We start from the raw sequence: 8,234 nt of genomic DNA on the forward strand, positions 1-8,234 counted from the left end.
TCTCTCTTAGTCACTGCTCAGCAGGATGGTAAGTTTTACTCACTTTGGAGTGGATCCTGCACTGTCTTGTGTCACTCTGGGTCAGGCTTCTCGAGGTGTCACCTCTGCCAGCATTTCTCTCAGCCTCAAGATAGACTCAGCCCAAGCAAGGAGATTGGGTCTGTCACCATAAAGTGATTTTAGAGCCCATAATGTTCCCTACTGTTCTAGCATGTTTACTCTGGTGTTCTGGTCACTGGGGTTCATCACAAGTTTCAAACAAACCATTTTATTTATTTATTTATTTTTATTAGTCTCAGGTGCACAAGACAAAGCAATACTTAGATGTTTATCATTTATATCCCTCACACTGTGTGAACCCCCCTCCCCCATCCACTATCCCTCTGACATCGCACAGAGCCATTACATTTCCACTGTCTCTATTCCTAATGCTGTACTCCACTTCCTGTAACCACATACACACACACACACACACACACACACACACACACATATATATATATATATATATATATATAAATTATAGTTGGCATTCATTATTGTTCAGCTTCAGGTTTACAGTGCAGTGATCAGGCATCTACATCATCCCTGAGGTGGTCTCCCAAATGGGACACGTGTCCATCGGATACCCTACAAAATCTTTACAACATTATTGATTACGTTCCCCAAATTAATTTTCAAAACCCTGTGGCCATCTTGTGGTTACTGACTGTTTTCTAATCCCCTCACCTTCCCCCTTACCCCCACCCCCCCTCCCATTTAGCAACCCTCAGTTTTTCCTCTATGTCTCCAAAACTCTTTCTGATTAGTTCATTCATTTATTCTTTTCTTTAGATTCCACATATAAGTGAGATCATATGGTATTTGTCTTTCTCTGTCTGACTTATTTCACTTAACATAATGTTCTCTAGTTCCATCCATGCTGTTGCAAATGGTAAGATTTCTTTCTTCTTTATGGCTGCGTAATACTCCATTGTATAAATGTACCACAGTTTCTTAATCCAGTCATCTACCGATGGGCATTTCGGTTGTTTCCATGTCTTGGCTATTGTGTATAGTGCTGCAATAAACATAGGAGTGCATAAAGATTTTTGAATGGGAGTTTTGGATTTCTCCGGATAGATACCTAGGAGTGGAATTGCTGGATCATAAGGTAGTTCCATTTTCAGATTTTTGAGACACCGCCATACTGTTTTCCATAGTGACTGCACCAATCTGCAATCCCACCAACAGTGCACAAGCGTTCCCTTTTCTCCACATCCCCACCAGCACTTGTCAAGCAAACCATTTTAAAGATTATCTGAGAAACACTCTTTTCTCAACTTCAGCCTACTCCCTGCCTCTGCTTTCCTCTGACAGCCCTCACATGTGCTGCAGCATTATCCTCAGGGAAGACCTGCTGCCTGGAATCCCAGAGCAGAGGGCAGAGAGAGGAAGAGTTTGCTAACGATATTATAGTTGATTGCTTCATTTCTTACAGATAAGTCTAGATCTTTCTCCAGCTTTTTGTTTGTTTGTTTTTTACATGAGGTGTGTATCACCATTTTTGAGATAAAAAAAGGGTCAGATATTTCCTTGCCCAGTTTTTAAGACATTGCCGCTCATGTCCAAGCCTATCACACTACGATTTTTCTTTCAGATGCAAGGGTTGGAACTCTGCAGTTTACATTTCTGCTCAGCCAGCAGACTCCTCTGAGTCTCTGCCAACAGGAAGACTGAGTGACAAGAGGAAGGACATGGATTTGCTCCCTAATGTGAGCGGGGGCCCCAGAGATACTCCCTCCCTCCAGCAGTGGCAGTTCCTTCTTGTAGCAGCAGGTGAGCCCAGTTTGCTGTTTTCTCCCAGGGGCATAGGCAGCCTCATGATGGCTTCCTTGGAGACAGGAAGCAGGCTTAGCAGTGCTCCCTCCACCAGAGGTTGCAGTTTCCGATTTAGGCATCCTGTCTCCCAGCTCCTTAAATTTTAGTAATTTCAGTCATTCTGAAGTTGCTGTCTTGGTGATACTTGAGTGCTTTTTCTTTCTCCTTTCTTACTTCCCCTTCCTTCCTTCCTTCCTTCCTTCCTTCCTTCCTTCCTTCCTTCCTTCCTTCCTTCCTCCTCCTCCTCCTCCTCCTTCTTCTTCTCTCTCTCTCTCTCTCTCTCTCTCTCTCTCTCTCTCTCTCCAATTTCAAATGATTCAACCTAATACTTGCACATCTGAATTTAACAGTATATCACAAATATGATGGTCACTCTAACAAAGGGAGAATAATGTTCTCTTTGTTGATGAGAAACAGACACTTAACACGTAAGAGATTTATTAGGGAAAAAGCTTGTGAAGGAAAAATAGGGAAGGGTCTATCAGAGCATGGCACGGGATCAACTCCTATGGAGGAGAGGGGGAGAGAAGAAAGACTAGGTAGGAAAAGTCTTAGATTGTGGTTCAGTTTTAAGGAAGTTTCAGCAAAGCTGTTGGGGGAATTCCTTTTTTTTTTTTTTTTTGCCAAACATTCCTATTCATTGTTGTCTGTTATCCTCCACTATCTCCAGAACAGGAAAAAATACATAATTTCATGATATTAATTAACAAAATGTTAATGACATCCCCTTCTGTTGGGGCAATTGTTGAGCCAAAGTCACCCATTAGAGAAAGTAGTCCTAGTGGGAAGGTCAGAGTCAGGTGAAGAGGCAGAAAACTTGGCCATTTGACCTTAGGAACTTTGTACTGTGTTTTAGAGATACAACCACCAGTTTCCTAAGTTACACAGCTCCTGTTACAACTATGCAGTCTGTGTCTGAAGACCTGCAAGACCAGCCCTTTAGTTAACAAAATGACTTTATTTTCCAGGTGCATGCAGACAGGAAAAATGTACATAATTTCTAGTTCTTGCCTGAACAATTTGAGCAAGTCCAGAAAGTCATTTCTGAGAGGAAAAACAGTGATAAGGAACATGAATAAAAACAAAAAAACACATGAGATAAGGTAATAAAATTGCCCCTGAATAGTCTAGACTTTTTTCCTCCCTCTCTCTAGAGTTCTTTGTGGAAGGTCAGGGAAAGGTCAGCCATTTTCCTCTTATAGTCTTCATTGAATCTCTCATTCTATGCACTTTGAGGCAATTCTTCCAGTTTCCCACAGTCCTTGGGAGACAATGAAGTCATAATTGAGAGGTTGGGTGGGAACTCTGTTCTGAATGCTCTCCCCTTGAAGCAAAATTTTAGAAATAACTAAAAAGCACTGATTTTTTAACAAATTTATTGTCTTTCAACAAATAATATTTTGAGAAAACCTCAGAATTATTGGCAGTATAGTAATCGTTACAAATTAAAAGAACATGTTAATATTCTTTCCCCAAACACTAGTTATGCAACAGTGTTGTTCGCAATGAAGTTCAAAATGGTTGGTAAGTACTTTTTCTCATAAATGGGGAGATGGAGTGGTCCACTGCATCTGAAGGCAACGTTGTTTAACCGGTCATTGGATTTTTCTTCATGTTTTCAAATAAAGTATGCTGAATAGTCCTTTCACAGTCTCTTTATCTAGCTTCTTACACACAAATTCTATTATCTTTCAAATCTCATGTTCTGGGCTCTCTGTGGGGACAATGGGGTGGGGAGGGCAACAAGTAATCATTAGGGGATTTGGGTGAGAGAATCAAGGAGAGCAAGGTAACAAAGTCTGGGAGAAATTTTTTTCAATTTGTTCCACCTCAGTATTTGTGATATTGTTGGTCTTACTCACTGAAAGAACATGAGGCATTCTTTATATTTAAATTTAGGAGTATTACATGATCTTGATTTTTCTCTCTGTTTCTTCTGCTTTCCTCACCAGTTAACTGTCTTTATTGTAACTTCCCTTTCCAAAACATATGGTGCCATCCAGTAAAGGATTGAACATGTCTAGAGCTTTCACCCAATCACTTTCTCCCCTACTCTGACAGGCCTGTGTCCCTGCACTATTACTTCATCCCTATTTCTTGCCCCAGGCACAGATCCTAATTCTTTTCCTGGTGGTTCCACTGACAAGCTCCTGCTCTGACTTGCCCCATCCCCATCTTTTTCTCTTACCTGCAAAATTTTCTTCATTCCTGATTTTGTATTAGACACCCTTTTATCAGAAAGATACTTGACTAACTCCACTTGGAATATTCTTTTAGCTTATGGGTATGTCCTTGCATATTTGTTTTAGCTTCTAAGGGTGAATGCTATGAATAATATAAACCATAGAAGAAGACGACCTCTGTTTCTGAATTTTTGAAAGTGGAGGAAATAAGGCAGTGAAATCATCTAGTTATTTTTATAACCTAAGTATGAGAAGTGTTAGGCAATATTTGTTTGTCCCAAATATTGACAGGAACTCTCCCAGGGAACTGAACAAATTAACCAATGATTTTTGAGCCAAGTAAAGCAGCAGTTGTAGACAAAACTGTTCTATGTGATTAGTGGGTACTTTGAGATAATACATGGATCTGATAAAGCAAGACGCAGATCATCTCTGAGAGCAAAGTAAGAATAAAGGCAATTTATCGCCAGAGAGACTGTAGAAGCTTGTTTCATAGTTTTTGTCTCCAAGAACCTCTCAGATGGGAGAGAAAACTATATACCTTGGACTTCCAAAGCCATTACAGTTCAACCAGCTCTGTCAGCCTCAAGGATCTAGGAATTCTTGTCTGGCTCCTGCCACATGGCACAAGGCAGTGCATGTGAATATTCCACCCCACAAGTTTCATCACTTTGCTAATACATATGCAGTGAATGAGGAGGTATGCTGCCTCCCCTCCTTCATTTCCTTGTAGAAGTAGAGAATTTGACATGTGCCTGTCTTTGTCCTTCTATCATCCTTGTACATGGTCATATTGAGGACCCATGCACATTGAAAGAAAGAAAATGGGAAAGTGGGCTGACTTGCCTAAAAGTATACGAAGGCTCCCTAGACTGGGGCTGAGGTTTCAAGGGGCGCAGCGTGGTGAAGGTGGTTCAGAGATGCATTATGCTTGTCTTCTGTCCTTCCACTGTAGAGTAGACGTTGGCTAAGGCTTTACAGGACCCCGTGGGATCCACTCACCCCATCCCCCATTCACAGATGCTTCAAAGTACCAATCCCATGTTCTGGGGATGGCAGGGATATATATGGTCATCCTGTGGGACTAGTTGGACACTGTATTGTCCTTGCCATTCCTTGCCACACAGATTATCTGCACTAGTAGGTGAAGCAGTGGTGATAGAAAGAAAATGTGATTATTTGTATCATTACTAGTCTGCAAATGAAAAAATGTTCCCACAGGGAGCTGTAGGGCCTCTAGCAGAATTCAAGGAGCAACTTGGTTTAGGAAATACTTTAATGCTCTTCTTCCTGGTTTGCATAAGTTTAATAAAATGTTCTCCTTTGCTTCAGGCTAACACTCAATCTTCTGACAAGTTCCTAGGGCTCAGGCCTGGGTCCCTTTACTGCCTTTTTCCCTTTGTCATGGGATTCAAGGACTCAACCTGTTTTATTCCTTTTTTAAACCTGACTCTCTGTGTTGCTAACACTAATATGAACCCACTTACTAAAAATATTATCTATAGCAAAATGAAACAAAACAAATAATGCATATTGCATGTTTACTAGCTGGACATTGTCCCAGGCTTTTTATATGCTCCAGCTCATTTATTTCTCAAATTTTATGAGATAGGTATGATTCTGACATCAATTCCCTTATGTGGTTTTTCTTTTTCTTTTTTATTTATTTTTTCATATGTTTTTTCTAACACCATGAAGCAATTCTCTGACATTAACCAGGTAGGTGTCCCACAGTTCAACTCAATTCTGACACTATCTACCCAGAGATAGTGCCAGCTCCCATAGGTTAAGGGCTCAAGACTGTCACACACACACACACACACACACACACACACACACGCGCACACACACACACGCACACACATGCACACACACACTTCAAATATCAATTGCAAATCTAGATTATCAGCTGGGTATACATCTGAGTTTCTCATGACTGCCTCCTTGGGTTCAATTAATATGCTAGAGCGGCTCCCAGAACCCAGCGAAATACTTTAGTTACTAGATTACCCATTTATTATAAAAGGCTATAACTCAGGAATGGCCAGATAGGAGGGCTACATAGGGCACTGTATGTGAGAAAGGACATGGAGCTTCAATGCTCTCTGAGCTCCCCACTCTCCCCAAATCGCATGTTCACCAACCTGAAAGCTCTCTGAACCCTGTACTTTTGTTTTTTATGGAGGCTTCATTACATAGGTATGATTGATTAAATCACTGGTCATTGACAACTGAACTAATCTCCAGTCCCTCTCTGCTTTCCAGAAGTCAGGGGTGGGGCTAAAAGTCACGACCCTCTAATCCTAAACTTGGTTCCCTGGCAAACAGCCCCATTCTTTGGTGAGTTAGGGGTTTTCCCAAAGTCAACTCATTAACATAACAAGAGAGAACTTTGTAGCTTCCATCACTTAAAAAAATTCCACGGGTTTTAGGAATTCTATGCCAGAAACAGGGACAAAAATCAAATATATATTTTTCATTATAAATCACAGTATCACAGTATGGATCAGCCATCTCCTCAGAAACCAGGAGCCTGTCCCCAAAAACAATGGAAGAATGACCCCAAAAGCAATTTAGAGATTATGGAGTAGGGGGAGATAACACAGAACTGTCCAGAAATTCATCTTAATCTTGCTTTTACAGAGTGTTTCCAGGAGGTGATCTTCAAAAGGTGAAGTGGTAACCCACTGGCTCCTGATTATGGGATGGGTTTTTGAGGTGAGCTCAGAGCAGAGTGTGTTTTGCACCCAGATGGGAAGCATTTCAGTACATTGTTTTAATAGGTAAACCTGTGTCCGTGCATGCCCATGGGTCGTGAGTTTGGTGGCTTCCCCTGCTGGACCTCCCTACACTCTCCCCTTTCATGCTTCATCTATAAGGTCCCAACAGGAAAAGTTCACACCCATTTGACATGACCACAGCAGAAGACTGTGGAAAAGAGCACACGGTCCCAGGAGGCTTACAAGCTGCCCCTTCAGGACAAGTCAGTAACAAGACGACTCAGTGTGTGAAGTGGTGGTTGTCCAAGATCATGGACCTCAGAACCACATGGCCCAGAGGGCACCTTGGTCAGCCTGGAAGAGCATGGAGGTTTCCCTTGGCCAAGGATGTGGACCCCTGTCCTGGCCACTGAGAACCCATCCCTGATCTACGAGGTCCCAGCTGGGGAGGAGTGGCCACGATGTAGCTAATGGAGAGGCTGGGGGCCTCTGGGGGAATTTGTGCCTTGAACAGGATTGTGTAAGGAAGGGCTGGGAGGCTGGACACTGGCGTTCACACGGAGCATAAACGTTCATGGAATGAGGCCCAGCTGTAGCCCTAGAAGCTGCATCACACATCTTTCTCCAGAGAAGAAAGTGATGGGCCAGGATCTCAGAAGGTTTCAAATGTCGCTAAAGGGTGAACACGGAGCCCCTAGAGGGGCCTGAGGATGGACAGTCCTGCCTGCCCTGAGCCCATTTGCACATGTCCTTCCTGTGGCCTTGTCTTCTCCACATCCAAGGTTTGATCCTTCTACTTGCTTTTGCTCACTGATGCAGTTCCTGAGACTGAACTAGAAAACTACAAGTTCCAAATATTTGTTTGAAAGAAACCTTGACAAGAGGAGCAGGAAATACTTCCTCTTTCTCCGAATCATATCAAGGCATCCACTGTCCCAAGGCAGGAAGTGGCCCCTGCAAGTGGTATTTTTAAAGACATCCAGGTTCAGTGGTTGCTATGCCTGTGAAAGAACTTTCAACCTCTAAGTCCCAGGGGTTCTGAGGGGCTGTGTGTGTCTCTGAACCAGGTTCATGGCACTGAAATGAACCTGTCATCTGAGGAAGGGAGACTTGGGGATATACTTCAGTAGCCAGAGAAGGGGGCTGGCCTTTCTCCCTTCTTCCACACACAATAGGCTGATGACACTGCATGATTTCTCAGTTCAATAAAGAATGTGAGAGTCTGTACCTCATTGATATGAGCAGGGGAAGGGAAAGAATCAAATCACAATTCCCAGGCGGTAATAGATACAGGACTTTATTATAATATTGAACCTGGCCTTTCCTATTGTCAACTGATGGTGGTTGGGGCCAATTCACTGCCAACAGAAATCCCCCGTTAGGGCTGCGGTGAAGAAGGAACTTTATTCACTGCAAACTGCTCAACCGTGATAGAGCTCCGCTGTGAGAGCAGCACAGCTATGGAACAGCT

This window comes from Rhinolophus sinicus, linkage group LG05 (genome assembly GCF_036562045.2).
Source record: "Rhinolophus sinicus isolate RSC01 linkage group LG05, ASM3656204v1, whole genome shotgun sequence".
Taxonomy (NCBI): Eukaryota; Metazoa; Chordata; class Mammalia; order Chiroptera; family Rhinolophidae; genus Rhinolophus; species Rhinolophus sinicus.